General features: G+C 44.4%; 1 protein-coding gene across 2 annotated transcripts in view; it reads right to left on the bottom strand.

Annotated features, from left to right (window-relative positions):
* The window catches only part of arap2 (ArfGAP with RhoGAP domain, ankyrin repeat and PH domain 2), a 325,749-nt gene extending 316,052 nt beyond the window's left edge, over window positions 1–9,697 (bottom strand). For both annotated transcript variants that reach the window (XM_078400296.1, XM_078400332.1), the window contains exon 1: window positions 9,407–9,697. The gene's annotated coding sequence lies outside the window, so the exon portion shown is untranslated. The remainder of the gene's footprint in view (window positions 1–9,406) is intronic.
* Between the last annotated feature and the right edge of the window lie 10,484 nt (window positions 9,698–20,181).

Here is a 20,181-nt window from a genome sequence, read left to right as displayed (position 1 = left end):
CTCCCAAGGGTCGGGCCATACTTCTACCGACCCCTCGGCACGGGAATGGACCAGTCCCGGGAGGCGGTCCTGGACTCAGGTATACAAGGACAAGGTTTGGGCGCCAAGCCATTCCGGCAGTCTAGACCCGTCTGATACCTGTTATACAATAAAATATACCTTCTCGAAATACCTGGCTCCTTGCCTTTATCGACGCGCTACATTGATGACCTCGACGTGATCTGAACACGTGTGATCTGAACGCGCTACATTATCCCATATGGAGTAATTTAAAGAAATACAGTACTGAAAAAAGTTCTTCATTCCATCGTCCCCACCCACCTAACATTCATTTATTTTATTGTCCACTCCCACATCACCAACTACCTCCAGATTCTATCAAGCATCTACTTATGAGGGGCAATTTAAAGTGGCCAATTAACCTATGGACCCATACAACTTTAGGAAATGAGTGGAAACCAGAGCATTCAGAGAAAACTAAGCAGTCACAGGGAGAACATGCAAACGCCAAAAAGAAAGCACCCAAGATCCAGATTGAACCCATGTCTCTGCCACTGCAAGATAGCGGCTTACTAGGTATGACAATTTGCTGCCCAAAGTACAACAGTCGTCAGTAAGATGGTCACTCAGCACCTCCCATCCATTCATCATTGTATAGTTTCCATCTCTGTACCCTTACATTCAAAGGCTACAAAATTTGACCAGATTCATGTACAATGTTACCAAGTCCTTATCTGTAAACTACGTAAACATCATTCATATCTTCAACCAAATCTCGTTCCTGTCCATGTGAATGAGGCAATTGACCACGCTTCAAAGAATATTGTTGAGTGGCACTACTGATAAAAGAGCATGAATTTTGGAAAATGGTGCTGAACAGACATCATCTTTCTAAAAGGTGCTAGTCACTAAAAGGTATTAATACTTGTGTCCATTGGATCACTTCAACCAGAATTATTCAGCACCTTTTGTTTCAAAATGTTTTCCACCAAAATGATAGCAGTTTTCAACAATAGTGATGTTGTGATTTTACATACGAGTTTTACACGTACTTGGCTAATGGATAAAATGTATTGTTGATGGAGAAAGATGCAGAATTGTTTTTAGCACAATTAATTTAACATACAAGCAAATGGTACAGTTTCCATAGGCAACTTTGATCTCAAGCAAGCAACAGTGGGTAATAAAACTGCGAAATAACCTACTTATACTCATTCCCTATTAATGAACAAGCCTTCACCCACATCTCTTCAAAAGAGGATATGGAACATTCTAGCACATTATATGCCTCTAGACTTAGTGTGCTTTTTAAAAAATATATATTGAATTCCAGGAAAAGGTATAATAATGGGTGAGGGCATGACAAAAGAAAAACAAATACTGTATTAAATAATCACCAGAAAAGGGTTTAACCAACATAATCAATTTCAAAAATATGCTGATAATTTAATAAACATGCTTAACTAGTTTCGCAAGTACAACATTAAAAGGAGCTACCAGGTCTCACTGACAAGCGATCTTCATTGGCACTTTTGATCAGCTTCAGTACGAAACAAGCGGCATTGTGCATCAAATGCTTTCATGCCGAGAGCTGGAAAAGGTGTACCACTCTTTTTTTTCCCCATCCTGGTTGTTCTCCCTTAGCCTCCCCTATGACACTTCCACATGTTGTACCAGGTTCACTGGATGCAGTCTGCAACTGAAAAATCATTCCTAAAGCACTCATAAACGTATTTTAGAAAAACTAAGTAAACGTACTGCAAGCTTAATGCACTTTAAAGCAAGCTCCTTGGTTGAAGAAACACCAGCAATGGAGCTAGCAACATTGACAACCTGTAAGCCAGAATTATTAAACTGGACAAGGTGGGCCAGTGAACCACCCGCAACTACAAGCCAGCGCATGAAGCCCGTTCTGACCCATCATTCTCAGAGCTTCAGGATGATACGTTGCTCGCGCCTTGAAGACACAAATCATTAGACTGGAGTTAGCCAGTTCATTCAACTTTAGATTAGTTTAGTTTATTGTCATGTGTCATGAGGTGCAGTGAAAAGATTGTGTGCTAACCATTCAGCGGAAAGACAATACGCGAGTATATTCGAGCCATGCACCTTGTACAAATACATAATAAAGGGAGCATAATTAAAGTAAGAAATGTTGCTGTTGAGGAGAGATTTAAAAGATTGGAGTGATAGTTGTGTGATTGCAGATCCATTTCCATGACTAGCACACAAAGATTCCAAATTACTAATATACATAACAAATAACCACTGTTCCCTGTGAAACTTCACTTTTTCTTTTTCCTCAGATACAAATAACTAGCATTACTCCAAACTTTCTCAAGTCCAACTTTAGCCAATTTATTATTCATTCAACAACGTCCCGATTCCACAAATACTCACCTTTCTTGTGCTACCATATTAGATTAACAAAAGCCTTTCCTATTGAAAAAAATGCAATCCTCATGTTAAATCTTAATGCTATGTTTTAAAATATTGTGACTACAGTAAACCCTCGATTTTACAAACCTTTTGATATCAGATTTCAGCATTAGTGGACAGACCTATGGACCTTCACTTGCGATGCCACTCCCAGCCCACATTGTCTCCCTGGCCACTGCTGCCACTGCTGGCCCACACAGCTTCCTCGGCCGCTACCAGGCCATGCCTGCCGTCGCCACTGCCAACCCCTTGCCATCACTCCGGCCGCCCGCGGACCATGACCAATGACTCTCCTTGCCTCTCCCCCAGCCGCCAGCAGGCCGGGGCCATCAAATCACCTGGATTCCAGGCCCACTTCCAGACAGAGTCTGAAGATGGGTCTCGACCTAAAACGTCACCTATCCATGTTCTCCAGAGATGCTACCTGACCTGCTGAATTACTCCAGCACTTTTGTGTAATAACCAGCTTCTACATTTGCTTGTTTCAACTATTTACACAGTGAGAATCCCTTACTCGGTTATAATAGGCAATAACAGACAGTATTTCCACCCCCCCCCCCCCCCCCCCCCCTCAGTCCATTATAACGAGGGTTGACTATATATGCGTATACCACCCTGGTCACAATCTCATTTCATTCCTGCGATCCGGAAGAAGGTATAGGAGGCTGAAAACTAACGTCCAGGCTGAGGAACAGCTTCTTCTCTACAACCATCAGGCTATTGAACACTACAACTTCCAAATCAGCTCCGAACTGCATATACTTGGGGGCATTGCATTTGTCTTTGCACTATTCCTGTTATTGTTATGACTATTATTGGGGTTCTTTTATGTGTATACTGAACTTTTTTGTTGCTTATTACGGTGGTTACATAGTCCTATGTTTACATATTCGTTGTACTGCTGCAAGTAAGAAGTTCATTGTTCCATTTTGGGACACATGACAAAACAACATTCTCGACTCTCTTTAATACAGAACAAAATACGTTCATCACCACAGATTACAGAGAAGATTGCAGTTATCTGCAATTTACACCTCTGGACAAAAGCGTGTTTTTAACGTTACAATGTTTTGAGTTAATGAGATCGTAACAAATATAAAACAGTTTTAGTGTAAACTCAGTGACTTAAATGGCCTGTTTCTGTGTCCTTGACTTCATGACTACAAGAACTTGCTGTTCTTTGATTTCACTTTTTTACCCCTTGTTCGTTAACAAAACCCTAGCAAGCTCAGTATTAGAATAAATAACTGATTTATTGCCATTTGTGGCAGAGTTTTCTATTGCTACAAGCTTTTGCCTAAAATGTTAATCATGTATTGTCTTTCCATTGACTGGTTAGCATGCAACAAAAGCTTTTCACTGCACCTCGATACACATGGCAATAAACTAAACTCAACTTCACACCTAACATTTTTGACTTTGTATGATAGTTATTCCTATGCTCCCAGAGGTCAATAGTAACGTTGGTTAACTAACAAAGGATTGCAGCACTGTTAGAGGTGCCATCTTGAAGAGACAAGAAACAGGCGTCATTTGTTCTCTCGAGTGGATGCAAATGATTCCATAACACTGCATCCAAGTAGTTCAAGGGTGTGATCATGAGTGTCCAAGCAAATATTTATCCTCAATCAATTTTACTAAAACAGAATACATGGTGCTGTGTGCACAAACTGGCTGCTACATTTCCTTCATTGCCAACACCTCAAAAATACTTCATTACAAAACGTTACAGCCAATGTATTGAATTCAAGAAAAGTACAAGGTAGGGGCAATGCACCTCTTCTAATATAAAACATTAATGTAAAACCCATGCTCTCCCATTAACAAACAAAACTGCTCGATTTCAATTGTATAAAAAAACATGGTTCAGGTGCTCATGTTTTTATCTTACCGCTTCTGCTCAATCAGGTCTGAAATTTAAAGTCAAGTACAGATTTTTTAAGGTAAATGTGCAATTCAACAAAATAATACGCACATACACAATAACTCGCAATATTTGTTGAATCATTGAATACAACCTTAAAGAATATCAACATTCACTCTGGATTGTTCTCCACAGAGTGGGCTATTTGGACTCTTTGCCATTGAATAAGATCATACTGATTCAAATTTCCTCAAATCCAGTTCCCTGCCCTCTCCTCATATCCCTGGATTACCTCACTGATTAAAAATCTATCTCATCGTTGAATATATTCCAGGTTCCACCCCCAGGGATAAGGAATTCTAAAAACACACAACCTTTTAGGAAATACTTGTTCATCCCACTCCTAAGTGGGTGAACCGCCATTTAACCATTAGCTTTGCATTTGCTTCCACCATCCTTTCATTCAATGCATTTCAGATTATAGTCCGCACCAACCAGCAATCCCCGCACACCAACAATATCCTACGCACATTAGGGACAACTAGACCAAGTGGACCCGTTGTGCCCAAACCTCTCCTGCATTGGTGCAGCACCCTCTCCTCCCCCCTCCTGTCTCCCCCCCTCCTTCCTCCCTCCCTCCCCCTTTCCTCCTCCTTCCCTCCCCCTCCTCTTCCCTCCCCCCTTCTTCCCTCCCCCTCCGCCTCCCCCTTCCCTCCCTCCTCCCCCTCAACCCCGCTTATCCTCCCTCCCTCCTCAGGATATAGATTTAAACTTTAAAATGTGAATAACTTAAAAAATATAACACCGATTTCAATGAAACTTCTTCCATTAGCACCAAAGGGACGGCGGCGAGTTAGATGGGCCTAAAATTGTCACGCTAGCATGTACCGTTTTGACTGTAGTTCAGGAACAAACAAACGAGAGTTTTAATATATAGATTTACATTTATACCGAACCAATTAACCTACAAACCTGTACGCCTCGAGTGTGGGAGGAAGCCAGAGATTATGGAGAAAACCCACGCAGGTCATGGGGAGAATGCAGACACTCCATACAGATAAGCACCGTACTCAGGATCGAACCAGAGTCTCTGGCGCTGTAAGGCAGCAACTCTACTGCTGCACTATCGTGCCAACCAAACCCCTTAACTCTCGTTTTTCAGTTACCAATCTTTCTTGCAGTTACTCCTCAACATTTACAATTTTGTACACTTCTATTAAAACCTTTTTTGGTTCAAGGTGCATTGAAATCAACTGCACACATAACTGATCTCTCAAATCCCTGCGACTGTTCAAATAAATCGTTTCTCCAACATTTTTATTGAAATACAGTGTTACAACTTTTCATTGCACTATTGCCGAAGCCCAAATATTGTTTCTAATGAAGTTTAACATAACATCCTTTGTACTCTGATATTAAACCCTGGGGTCCTGTAAAGCTCATTATTTTGTCAATGTGTTTACATAATTGGCGCTTCTCATGGAGTCTAATCTCATCCTTAAAAATAGAAAGTTTACCTTAGAGCCATACTTCACGGAAATGGCCTACTTTGGCCCAACTCGACAATGCCAAACAAGTTGCCCCATCTAAGCTAATCCCATTAGCCAATGTTTGGTCCATACCCCTCCAAACATTGCCTATTTTTGGCACCTGTCCAAGTGATTTTTAAATGCTGTTATTCCGGTGACAGCTCGTTCCGTATACCCACCATCCCCTGTGTAAAAAAAGTTGCTTTTCAGGTTCCTATGAAATCTTTGCTCCCACGTTACACACATGTCCTCTGATTCTTGATTCCCCAGCCCCAGGTAAAAGACTCTGCATTCAGACTCTTATACACCTCTATAAGATCACCTCGCCCCACTGCACTCCAAAGGATAAATTCCTAGCTTGCCCAACCTCTCCCCGTAGCTCAGGCCTTCGAGTCCTGAATCTTCTCAGTTTAGTTTATTGTACTGAGGTACAGTGAAAAGCATTTGTTGCATGCTAACCAGTCTCAGAGTCAGAGCGTGGAAACAGGCACTTTGGCCCAACTTGCCGACACCGACCAATATGTCCCACTTACACTAGTCTCAAATGCCCAAGTTTGGCCCATTTCCCTCTAAACCTATCTTATCCATGTACTGGTCTAAATATTTCTTAAACATTGCAATAGTTCTCTACACTCTTTCCAGCTTAATATTCTTCATACCGTAGCGTGACCAAAGCTAAACACAATACTACAAGTGTGGCAAGACCTACTTTAGCCCAGCTGGCCTATGTGCTCACAATAGGCCCACAGCAGCAGGCTTGGCTCCTAACTGCTCTCCAAAATGCTTTTGCAACCCAAGTTATCAGGGGGTATGGGGAGAGGGTAGGAGCGGGTTACTGATTGTGGATGATCAACCATGATCACATTGAATGGCGGTGCTGGCTCAAAGGGCCGAATGGCCTACACATGCACCTATTGTCTATCAATCGGCTGAAAGAAAACAATTACCCAGAGTTGGGGAAATCAAGAACCAGAGGACATAGGTTTAAAATGAGAGGGGAAAGATTTAATGGGATGAGGGGCAACTGTTTCCACACAAAGAGTGGTGGGTATACAGAACAAGCTGTCAGAGGAGGTCGTTCAGGCAGGTACTATAATAACATTTAGAAGACATATTGACAGGTACATGGATAGAAAATGTTTGGAAGGAAATGGGCCAAACACAGGCAGGTGGGACTAGTGTAGATGGGCCGAAAAGCACGCTTTATGACTCTAAATTATAAAATTGGACTGAGGACCCAACATTAAATGAAGCAATAGATCTGTGCATGGCAAGGGTGCAACTGATTAGCATAGCTGAATCTGCTGAACCTCCTCAAAAACTTCCAAGAACTAGCACCTCAATTAAAATAATACAAGACGAAGCAAGCAGCAGCCTGATGTGGTTATAGACACAGCAGCTTGCCATTCTGGCAATGCCACAGACTACTCCATCCTGATCCCCCTCTCTCTTATTCCACTATTATCTCTGTATTTCCTTGCAAATAGGCCATTCAGTTCATCATCCATGCTAGTTTCCAGAGCATTCCCACATACTTCCCTTATTACCCTTTCTCACATACCCATCAAGTCCCCCTGCTCAATTTTCCCAACACCCATCTACTCATCAGGGTGGTCCTTCTTCAGAGCACGGGAGGGAATTGAAGCACCTGGCACATACCCAAGCAGGCTCAGGAAAAAATTACAATCTACACACAGACAACTCCCGAGGTCAGGGTTGAAACCGGAACCCTGGAGCAATGCAGCAACAACATTAACTTCTGTGCATCATTGAAAGGCTTTTCACTGTATCTTGGTACACATGACAATAAACTAAACGAAAACTAATCACGTCAGATGATTGAGGTCTAGAAATGATCCCAATTTTTTTTTTTTTAAGATTTGAACATTAGTTTCCCCTTGAAAATGTTCTAAAATTCACCAGTCGCACAGTTTCAAAAGCTGAATGAACAAGAGTAACAAAATTATTTATAAGAAATACTGAAAATATGAATGGGTGCCCACTGGTCTGCATGGCGGGCCAAATAGCTTATCTCCACACTGAAACAGCATTGTGCACATTAAATCAGCTCCTCCATAAAATATGGGACCATCATCATCGCGCGTTGGAAGCCTCGCAAGATGATCAAAAGTTGGTGGACAAAAAGATTTTATCACTTCTTCTCATGATCATCTCATCCCAACAGCATTCTCCCCCACCCACAAATAAAAAATTGCCTCCTTTCACGACTAAACTAAGAAAATATTTGGAGAGCGTTCAGCCAAACCGTCAACTTCTTCCTTCTCCCCAAAGATCACCGACATTTGTGCTTCCAGCATTTCTCATTCTGTTTAGGATTCACACCATCTGGTGCACAAATTTTCTTACTTGTGTAACTTTTGGGCGGGGTTTGCTCTTGGTATCAATTCCACTACAAAGTAACTCATCAGCTATCAGGGAAAATGCACACTTTAGCAAGTAGACTGACGCAGCTTAAGTGAAGAATTATAATGGACACTGAATTTGAGTTACAAAATATTCTTGTGACTAAAGTTAAAGGGGTGGCTCTTTAAAATTCTTGTCGGTAATATTTAATAACGTCAAGTTAGAAAGCTAACGTGGTTAACTTGGGAACGCTCGGGTCAAAAAGTGGAGATTTTTTTGCATATATACATTGTAATGCCATACTGAGGAGGTGCTGTCAGACTGCAGTCTCTGCGAATGGGATTTTTAAACGAGGTCTCAATCCAATAACAACATTTAAAAGACATTTGGACAGCTACTTGCACTGGAAAGGATTAGAAGGATATTGGTAAAACACAAGCAAATCAGATGAGCATATGTGGGCATCCTGGTCGGCATGGCCAAGTTGGACTGAAGTCCCTATTTCCGCACTGCACGACTTTATCCAAACTTTCAGGTGACTGTAAACAATCCCACTACAACATCAATATCTTAAAGGCAGTGAAGGCTACAGGCCAAGTGATGGAAGATGGGACCTAAATGAAAGGGTGCTCATCAGCCTGCATGGATGAGCTATTAAATCAGCCCAATAGCTTGTTTCCACACTGAGCAACTCTAAAACAGATTGGCCATTTGTGGAGCCTTATGCTCCATATTATAAAACCATTAACTTTAAATTACTTTCACAATCACACAAAATGTTCTGCTGATTGTTCCTCCTGAAAAACTAAAACTTACATCGTCCTTCATAAGGATTCATTGCACAATCTGTATCCACCTGGGCATTTCCCCAACTTCTATCATGATTAAAGTTTCACCCCAAAAGTGAAATACAAAGTGGGTAACTTTTTTGGACGTTAAAAACGTCAGAGCAAGGCAGTTGCTTCCAATCCAGGCCCAAGGAATTCCATAGCAGATAAAGAATATTTCTTGACTTGACAACTTAACCATGGAAGTGACAAGCTAGTTTACTTGAGAGGGGGGGGGAAGGCTAACAGAATTATATACCCCCCAAAAAATAATTTTAAACGTTTGAGCACTTAGTTTGAAGTTTAATTGAAATGCACGAGTAGCCCAGCCCCGCCTGTACTTTGCAATGTCGGTTTCACATTCCTCTGTAGATTTCACTTACCTGAGGCTGAGTCAGTTGAGTTGAGTTGAGTTGAGTTGCGTGAAGCCAGTGTGTGTGGTTCAGGCACTCCGCGCCCTGTCGCTCCACTGCTTGCATTCATTCATTCATTCACTCACATCTGCAGGGACTCACACACTCACACTCACACACTCACACACACACACTCTCACACACACACACACACTGTCAGGAAACGTCGTTGGCATTTGGCGGCCAGATAACTAACGTTCCTTGAATGCGAAGAAAACAACTTGCAGCGACGAGCAAGCATCCTGCTTTTCTACTTTCACAATCACAATCACAATCACACCGCCCACCAGCGGCGATGGGACGGCAACAAGTGCCAGCGATGCGGGGGGAGAGAGGGAGAAGGGGAGAGGTGCCGGCGCTGCCGCCCGCCGCCTCAAGAGGGCGCAGCGCGGCCAGCCCGGCCACCAGCCGAGTGCAACCTAAGATACTAGATTCCTCTGGTACCTCTGAGTGCAACTCCTGCACCGCCCTGAGCCCAGTGTCGGTGAAGTGAATGCACCGCAGCCAGAAGCGGCTAACAGACTGCAACATCTTCACAGTGTGCTGACATCTAAGATGCACATTGTGTAGGAAGGAACTACTGCTGCAGATGCTGGTCTACGCCGAAGATGGACACAAAATGCTGGAGTAACTCAACGGGACAGCCATCACAGGGCCGTCTTAATGCATGGGCCTGATGGGCACTTGCCCGGGGCCCCACGAGCATAGGGGCCCCATTTTATCGACCATTTACATTTTTATTCCTGTGAGTAGTTGTCGTAGGGGCCCCAGTACACTGCTTTGCCCGGGGCCCATAATGCTGTAAAGACGGCCCTGAGCCATCATCTTTGGAGAAAAGGAATGGGTGATGTTTTGCGTTGAGATGCCTTCTTCAGACCCCATTCCTCCTCTCCAGAGATGCTGCCTGCCCCGCTGTTATTCCAGCATTTTGTGTCTATCTACGATGCAAACACGGAATTCAAAACATCTGATTATCTTGAATGCTCAATTCTGTAGACATTTACAATATTTGTGCAAATACAGTAGGGCATCCCTCCAGTACGTTCACACTCAGAAGTCATGAATAAACGGTGTGGGTGGAGGCTTACAGACAAAGCCCAACTGAACTGAAAGACGTCCCAAAACTCAAGGCATTGCTGACTCCACCCACACTTGTGTGAATCACAACAACCTCTGAGATGACTGAGAGAATAAAGCATTTTAAAAACATGTGACTTTTTAAGTGTTTTATGCATTTATTTAAACAAATTGGTCTTATAGGATACATTGATTTAGGGCAAGAGATAAGAACGTCAGAAAAGTTTGGACGAGGCCCTCACTAGGGTCTCCTCGATATCCCGCAGCTCTGCTCTTGTTCCCCCTCCCCCTCCCCTCGTCGCAACAGGGACAGGGTCCCCCTTGTCCTCACATTCCACCCCATCAACCGTCGCATATAGCACAATCATCTGACATTTTCGCCACCTCCAACGGGATCCCACCCCCAGTCACCTTTTCCCATCTCCACCGCTTTCCGCTTTCCGCAGAGACCGTTCCCTCTGCAACTCCCTGGTCAAACCGTCCCTTCCCACCCAAACTACCCCCTCCGAAGGTACTTTCCCCTGCAACTGCAGGAGTTGCAACACCTGTCCCTTTACCTCCCCCCTCGACTTTGGCCAACGACCCCCAACGGTCTTTTTAGGTGAGGCAGAGGTTCACTTGCAGCTCCTCCAACCTCATCTACTGTGTCCACTGTTCCAGGTGTGGACTCCTATATATTGGCGAGACCAAGCGCAGGCTCGGCGATCATTTTGTTGAACATCACTGCTCAGTCCGCCTAAACCTACCTGATCTCCCAGTTGCTAAACACTTTAACTCCCCCATTTCCACACTGACCTTATTGTCCTGGGCCTCCTCCATTGTCAGAGGGAGGCCCAGCACAAATTGGAGGAACAACACCTCATATTTCACTTGGCAGATTACACCCCAGCACTATGAACATTGACTTCTCTAACCAAGTAACCCTTGCTTTCCCTCTCTCTCCATCCCTTCCCCTTCCCAGTTCTCTGACCAGTCTGACTGTCCCCGACTACATTTTATCTCTGTTTGCTTTGTGTTGTTAGCTTATCCCAGCTAACAATGACCTATTCTACATTTTCCTTGAGCCTCATCTGGTTTGTCCTGTTTTCACACCTTACACTTCCTTATCTATGTATCTCCCTCTGCCCTGACATCAGTCTGAAGAAGGGTCTCGACCCAAAACGTCACCCATTCATTCTCTTCAGAGATGTTGCCTGTCCTGCTGAGTTACTCCAGCTTTTTGTGTCTATCTTCGGTTAAATCTGAAATGCAGGTAGTTGAGGCAGGTATAATCACAATATTTAAAATGTATTTAGATGGGCACCTGAAAAGTTACGACAAAGAAAGCGGAGGACCCATCGCTGGAAACTAGGATTCATATTGTTAGGGACTCGATGCCTGACATGGACGAAGTGGGCTCAAGGGTCTATTTCAATGCTGTATGACTGGGAGTGCAGTGCACGAGTAGGCCAATTTTCAAATGGAGACTCTGTACTTGATAATTTCATATAATTAATTTAGTTCAGTTTATTGTCACTTGTACCGAGCTTTTGTTAGCTCAGGACCGCTCTCTAGTTGTGGATGGAATGGTTCAATTACCTGACAACAGCTGGGAAGAAAATGTCCCTGATCCTCCTCCCTCCGTTCCATAATCCTCCTCCCCATTTCTTTAGACAACAATGCCTGCAATTATTCTCTGCTATATAATTATTCAAAATCTGTTTTTTTTTTCTCTCTGGTCATTTATGATCATTTTGTTTGCACCATCTCTTTCAATACTTAGCCTTTCCTTCCTCCTATCTTAAGACACAACCTCCTCTTTTGTTCTTTCCAACATGTCCCACTTTCTTCTGCCTCACAGTGCAATGGAAACATTGTATTTCTCCGTTTCCAATTCTGCTGGAATGTTATTAACCTGAAACACTATCTCTGCTTTTCCAAACTCTGATGATGCCTGACAAAGTGAGTATGACCAGCGCTTTTACTTTATCCCATGTTCATGATTGTTCATCACCATATTACGGTCTGAAGAAGGGTCCCGACATGAAACGTTTTCTATCCATTCCCTCCACAAATGATGCCTGACCTGTTCAGTTCCTCCAGCTCTTTGTGTTTTGCTCCATTTTACAGTCTACCACTGTACAGAGAACAAGAGTCTCCCTAAGAATTAACATTTTTCCTTTTTAACATCAATGAAGTGGGGTTTTTTAAACACATTGTGTTTAATTTAGCATTGTTTTAATGTAAGATAAGGAAGTGCTTTGAAACTACTTACTTATTCCCAAAGAGCATCCCTCCCTTTCTGATCAATCTATCTTGACCAAATCAGCATATACTTGCACAATATAACCAGTTGTCAATGACTAAACATCTGTGCAACATAATTTCAAAACCTGAGATACCATCTGGTAGTTCAACACAACTATTGAAATTGAATAGTTGGTATCTCATGACATAAGTTGCACAGTAAAAGACAGAACCATATTCATTTTAGTCTGATTGAAAGTTATAAATCATTCAGATTGTTTTCCCTCAAAGATCACCCTTTGAATCTGCACTGCGTTGTATTAACAGTTCACAATTTATTTTTTCCAAGTCAAGAGCTTTCAGCCTGAATTCATTTTGAAAGTATGAAAAATGTTAGACTGACTTTATTTGATTTCTCTTTGTTTGGTCAGCAGGGGAATTTCATATTGTAAATTGGCAGGAGGTATTAAACATGTCAAGCTCAAGATAAACTGAGTATGAACAGAAGCTTTCATGGCCAATCCTGCAGTGGGTTGGCGCGCTTCCTTTCCATTTAGATCAATTGGGTTATAAATGTTCCCAGTGATTTATTCAGTCATTTCCTTTGCTTCAGTCAGTAAAGGTCGGGAGGGCAGCAGCAGGAGCAAGGACAACCGTTGGCTGAAGGAAAGTAAGTGTGAATTACAGGTAAAAGTCTGTTTAAAAAAGAGCGCCAAAGGGACGCTAGCAGTCAGTCAGTAAAGGTCGGGAGAGCAGCAGCAGGAGCAAGGACGACCGTTGACTGAAAGAAAGTAAGTGTGAATTGCAGGTAAAAGTCCGTTTAAAAAAGAGCGCCAAAGGGGCGCTAGCAGGCATTCAGTGAAGCGCATACCTCCCAGCTCGTCAGAGGAAGGCAGGATAGGAGTGAGTGCGGGGATTGGCGAGCAATTAAAGTAGAAGCTTCGTAAACAGCAATGGCAGGTATTACTGGGAATAATGCAGAGGTTGCAGGATCAATTTATTCCAAAGAGGTGGAAAGACTCTAAGGGGAGTAAGAGACACCTGTGGCTGACAAGGGAAGTCAGGGACAGCATAAAAATTAAGGAGAGGAAGTATAACATAGCAAAGAAGAGTGGGAAGACAGAGGATTGGGACTCTTTTAAAGAGCAACAAAAGTTAACTAAAAAGGCAATACGGGGAGAAAAGATGAGGTACGAGGGTAAACTAGCCAATAATATAAAGGAGGATAGCAAAAGTTTTTTTAGGTACGTGAAGAGGAAAAAAATAGTCAAGGCAAATGTGGGTCCCTTGAAGACAGAAGCAGGGGAATTTATTATGGGGAACAAAGAAATGGCAGACGAGTTAAACTGTTACTTTGGATCTGTCTTCACTGAGGAAGATACAAACAATCTCCCAAATGTTCTAGGGGCCGGAGAACCTAGGGTGATGGAGGAACTGAAGGAAATCCACATTAGGCAGGAAATGGTTTTGGGTAGACTGATGGGACTGAAGGCTGATAAATCCCCAGGGCCTGATGGTCTGCATCCCAGAGTACTTAAGGAGGTGGCTCTAGAAATAGTGGAAGCATTGGAGATCATTTTTCAATGTTCTATAGATTCAGGATCAGTTCCTGTGGATTGGAGGATAGCAAATGTTATCCCACTTTTTAAGAAAGGAGGGAGAGAGAAAACAGGTAATTATAGACCAGTTAGTCTGACATCAGTGGTGGGGAAGATGCTGGAGTCAATTATAAAAGACGAAATTGCTGAGCATTTGGATAGCAGTAACGGGATCATTCCGAGTCAGCATGGATTTACGAAGGGGAAATCATGCTTGACAAATCTACTGGAATTTTTTGAGGATGTAACTAGGAAAATTGACAAGGGAGAGTCAGTGGATGTGGTGTACCTCAACTTTCAGAAAGCCTTCGACAAGGTCCCACATAGGAGATTAGTGGGCAAAATTAGGGCACATCGTATTGGGGGTAGGGTACTGACATGGATAGAAAATTGGTTGACAGACAGAAAGCAAAGAGTGGGGATAAATGCGTCCCTTTCAGAATGGCAGGCAGTGACCAGTGGGGTACCGCAAGGTTCGGTGCTGGGACCCCAGCTATTTACGATATACATTAATGACTTAGACGAAGGGATTAAAAGTACCATTAGCAAATTTGCAGATGATACTAAGTTGGGGGGTAGTGTGAATTGTGAGGAAGATGCAATAAGGCTGCAGGGTGACTTGGACAGGTTGTGTGAGTGGGCGGATACATGGCAGATGCAGTTTAATGTAGATAAGTGTGAGGTTATTCACTTTGGAAGTAAGAATAGAAAGGCAGATTATTATCTGAATGGTGTCAAGTTAGGAGGAGGGGGAGTTCAACGAGATCTGGGTGTCCTAGTGCATCAGTCAATGAAAGGAAGCATGCAGGTACAGCAGGCAGTGAAGAAAGTCAATGGAATGTTGGCCTTCGTAACAAGAGGAGTTGAGTATAGGAGCAAAGAGGTCCTTCTACAGTTGTACCGGGCCCTGGTGAGACCGCACCTGGAGTACTGTGTGCAGTTTTGGTCTCCAAATTTGAGGAAGGATATTCTTGCTATGGAGGGCGTGCAGCGTAGGTTCACTAGGTTAATTCCCGGAATGGCGGGACTGTCGTATGTTGAAAGGCTGGAGCGATTGGGCTTGTATACACTGGAATTTAGAAGGATGAGGGGGGATCTTATTGAAACATATAAGATAATTAGGGGATTGGACACATTAGAGGCAGATAACATGTTCCCAATGTTGGGGGAGTCCAGAACAAGGGGCCACAGTTTAAGAATAAGGGGTAGGCCATTTAGAACGGAGATGAGGAAGAACTTTTTCAGTCAGAGGGTGGTGAAGGTGTGGAATTCTCTGCCTCAGAAGGCAGTGGAGGCCAGTTCGTTGGATGCTTTCAAGAGAGAGCTGGATAGAGCTCTTAAGGATAGCGGAGTGAGGGGGTATGGGGAGAAGGCAGGAACGGGGTACTGATTGAGAGTGATCAGCCATGATCGTATTGAATGGCGGTGCTGGCTCGAAGGGCTGAATGGCCTACTCCTGCACCTATTGTCTATTGTCTATTGTCTATTGTAAATTGGCCAATTGGTCAATTTAGCGACTGATATAAACAAGGGAAGTGCCCTGTGAGAAAAATGCGACTCTTCGGCGAGGAGGCTGAGGTGAGGAGGATACACTTGTTTTTTAGCCTGATTTGTTTTTTGACACTAAAGTAATGGCGGACAAGCTGGTGCAGTGTGTTTCCTGCAGGATGTGGGAAGGTAGGGACACCGCTGGAGCTTCTGGGAGCTACACCTGCAAGAATTGTGTCCAGGTGCAGCTCCTGAATGGACGTGTTGTGGAGTTGGAGAAGCAACTGGATGATCTCAGAGTCATCTGGGAATATGAGAGTTTCCTGGACAGGACCTACTATGAGGCTGTCACGCCAAGGGTCCAGGTCGAGCGAAGGTGGGAGACTGTTTCAAAGGGGAGTAAACGTGGACTACAGGAGACCCCGGTGGCTGTGCCTATTGCAAACAGGTACACCCTCTTAGGAGCTGTCGGGGCAGAAGATGCTTCCAGTCCGAGCGCCGGACAGGTCGGTGGCTCTAATCCAGGCAAGGAGAATTGACCGGTGAGACCGAAGTCAGGAAGAGCCATAGTAGTGGGTGACTCCATTGTCCGAGGTACGGACAATAGATTCTGTGGCCGCAGGCGGGACTTGAGGATGGTCTGTTGCCTCCCTGGTGCCAGGGTTCAAGACATCACGGACCGGCTTCAGAACATCCTAGCGAGGGAAGGCGATCAACCAGAAGTAGTTGTGTACGTGGGCACGAACGACGTCGGGAGGAAGAGGAAGGAGGTGCTGTACCGTGAGTTTAGAGAGTCGGGAAGAAGACTGAGAAGTAGGACGTCGAGGGTGGTTATCTCTGGACTGTTACCTGTACCTCATGCTAGTGAGGGCCGGAACAGAGAGATCGGGGATATGAATCCATGGCTGTGGGATTGGTGCAGGGAGCAGGGATTTAGATTTCTAGACCACTGGGATCTCCTCTGGTGGTAGGGGTGACCTGTACGAAAGGGACGGGTTACATCTTAACAGCAGGGGGACCAACATTCTGGCAGGCAGGTTTGCTAGTGCTACAAGTGTGGCTTTAAACTAAGTAGTGGGTGGGAGGGGTTGACAAATTGGGAATATGGAGATGGAGTTAAAGTGGAAGCGAATACAGGAGAAATTGCTAAGGACTCTAGAATGAATGGGAAGGGAAGCTCTAGATGGGATGAGAGTAAGGTCAGGGCCAATGGTGACCGGTGTGAGAGGGGAGGTGAATACCGAAGTTAAAGTGTTGTATTTAAATGCGTGAAGTATAAAAAATAAAATGGATGAGCTTGAGGCTCAGTTAGACATTGGCAAGTATGACGTTGTGGGAATTACAGAGACATGGCTACAAGAGGACCAGGGCTGGGCACTGAATATTCAGGGGTATACGACCTATCAAAAAGACAGACAGGTGGGCAGAGGGGGTGGGGTTGCTCTGTTGGTAAGGAATGGTAACCACTCCCTTGCAAGGGGTGACATTTAATATAATTTAATATCATCAAAGTTGGCCTTGTACCAATTCAGAAGTTATTAAGCTATTATAAAGTTAATAGAACTGGGATCACTGGTCCCCAAGACTCGCCCACCGACACTTCAGTCACTTGCCCTTCTCAACTTAGTTCCCCTCCAGTTCAGGTAGAACCTGTCCCTCGTGTCCAGGTCACCTCTGTTCCAGAGGAGAACCCAAAAATCTGAATCTCTAACCCCTGCACCAACTCCTCAGCCACACATTCACCTGTTCTCACCCTCACTAGCGTGTGGCACTGGAAGCAATCTGGAGAGTACTACCCGCATGGTCCTGCTATTTAACCTTTTGCCTAACTCTGCATTGTATTCACTCCGCAGGACCTTTCCCTACTTCTGTCATTTGTGCCAACATGCACAGCATCTTCCGGCTGCTCACCCTCCCCCACTCGATCAATCAGGGACATCCTGGACCCAGGCACTAGGGTGACAACACGCCTTCTTGAAGTCTCATTTACTGCCACAGAATCTCCTGTATGTTCCCCTTAGTTTTAGTTTTAGGTTTAGTTTAGTTTAGTTTAGTTTAGTTTATACAAAATGCTGTTCTTTTCCCTTTGAACTATGGCCCACCATGCTGCAAGCAATTGTATCCCTCCATCAAGAATAAAGAGAAACATATGAAATCGGTGGAAGTAAACAGGCAGCATCTCTGGAGAGAAGGAATGGGTGACATTTCGGGTGAAGACCCTTCTTCAGACTGATGTCAGGGGAGGGGGCGGAACAGAGATAGAACGTAGTCGGAGACAGTAAGACTGGTGAGAGAACTGGGAAGGGGAGGGGATGGAGAGAGAGGGAAAGCAAGGGTTATTTGAAGTTAGGGAAGTCAATGTTCATACCACTGGGGTGTAAGCTATCCAAGTGAAATATGAGGTGCTGTTCCTCCAATTTGTGCTGGGCCTCACTCTGACAATGGAGGAGGCCCAGGACAGAAAGTCAGATTGGGAATGGGAGGGGGAGTTAAAGTGCTGAGCAACCGGGGATCAGGTAGATTAAGGCAGACTGAGGTGTTCAGCAAAACGTTCGCCGAGCCTGCGCTTGGTCTCGCTGATGTACAGGAGTTGACACCTGGAACAGTGGATACAGTAGATGAGGTCGGAGGAGGTGCAAGTGAACCTCTACCTCACCTGAAAAGATTGTCGGGGTCCTTGGATGGAGTCAAGAGATGAGGCAAAGTGATAGGTGTTGCATCTCCTGCGGTTGCAGGGGAATGTACTTGGGGAGGGGGTGGTTTGGGTGGGAGGGGATGAGTTGACCAGGGGATTGCGGAGGGAACAGTCCCTGAGGAAAGCAGAAAGGGGTGGAGATGGGAAAATGTGGCCAGTACTGGAATCCCGTTGGAGGTGGCAAAAATGTTGGAGGATTATATGCTGTATGCGACGGCTGATGGGGTAGAAGGTGAGGACAAGGGGGACTCTGTCCTTGTAGCAAATGGGGTGGGGGAGCAAGAATGGAGCTGCGTGATATTGAGGAGACCCTAGTGAGAGCCTCATCTATAATGGAAAAGGGGAAGCCCCGTTTCCTAAAGAATGAGGACCTCTGATACCCTAGTATGGAACACCTCATCCTGGGCGCAGATGCGGTGTAGATGGAGGAATTGGGAGTAGGGGATAGAGTCTTTACAGGAAGCAGGGTGGGAAGAAGTGTAGTCTAGATAGTTATGGGAGTCAGTAGGCTTGTAGTAGATGTCAGTCAATAGTCTGTCTCCTGTGATGGAGACAGTGAGATCCAGTTTAGTTTGATTTGGTTTAGTTTAGTTTAGAGATACTGTGTAGAAACAGGTGTTTTGGCACACCAAGTCCATGACAACGATTGATCACCCACACACTAGTTCCATGTAATCCCAGTTTCGCATCCTGCACACGGGAGGCAATTTACATCAGCCAATTAACCTACAAACCTGCACGTCTTTGCAATGTGGAATGAAACGGGAGCACCCCATGAAAATCCACGTGGTCACAGGGAAAATGTACAAAACGCGCACAGACGGTACCCACAGTTAGGGTTGAACCTGGGTCTCTGACGCTGTGAGGCATCAGGACTACTGCCGTGCCACTGTGCCACACTAAATACGAGTCTCCTATCACTTTCACTCAATTGACCCTTCTCTGCTGCGTCTCAGAGCTAGGCCTGATGCCACAGACCAGACTGCTGCTGCTCTCCCTTGACCAGTCATCCCCCAAATGGTATCCAAAGGGGCATTCTTGTTGTTGAGGGGAATGGTCACAGAGGGTCCGAGCACTCTCTATGTAGAATTTTGAAAGAAAATACATGAAATCTAATTTCTAACTCTTTCTGGTTATGTCTCCTCCTGATTTAGGATTTAGGCCATCCAAGTACCCGATCTGCCGAGGTGGATCCATGACTAGTATGTGTGAGAAGGAACTGCAGATACAAGGGTTTACACCAAAGATAGACACAAACTGGTGGAGTAACTCAGTGGGACAGGCAGCATGGCTGGATAGAAGGAATGGGTGATGTTTCAGGTCTAAACCCTTCTTCAGACTGATGAGTATATGCTCCCCTATTCCTCTAGCCTTGGCACCATTTGTGGTTAAGACCAATTTCAACTTTTCTAGCTACCATCCAGGGCAGAAAGGAAAATCGAGAAGCAGATCCTGTTGTTTCCTTAAATGGAATCCTACTCCACATCAACTATTGTGTAGGAAAATAACTGCAGATGCTGGTACAAATCGAAGGTATCACAAAATGCTGGAGTAACTCAGCGGGTCAGGCAGCATCTCTTTTGTGATACCACATCAACAATTGGTCTCTTACCTGATGTCTGAACCTGAAAGTGTTAAAGCCAATTCATCTATTGATTGTT

The sequence above is a fragment of the Rhinoraja longicauda genome, chromosome 1 (assembly GCF_053455715.1).
Source record: "Rhinoraja longicauda isolate Sanriku21f chromosome 1, sRhiLon1.1, whole genome shotgun sequence".
NCBI classification, from domain to species: Eukaryota; Metazoa; Chordata; class Chondrichthyes; order Rajiformes; family Arhynchobatidae; genus Rhinoraja; species Rhinoraja longicauda.
Note: the sequence above shows the minus strand (reverse complement) of the source record. Positions and strands in the feature narration are given on the sequence as shown.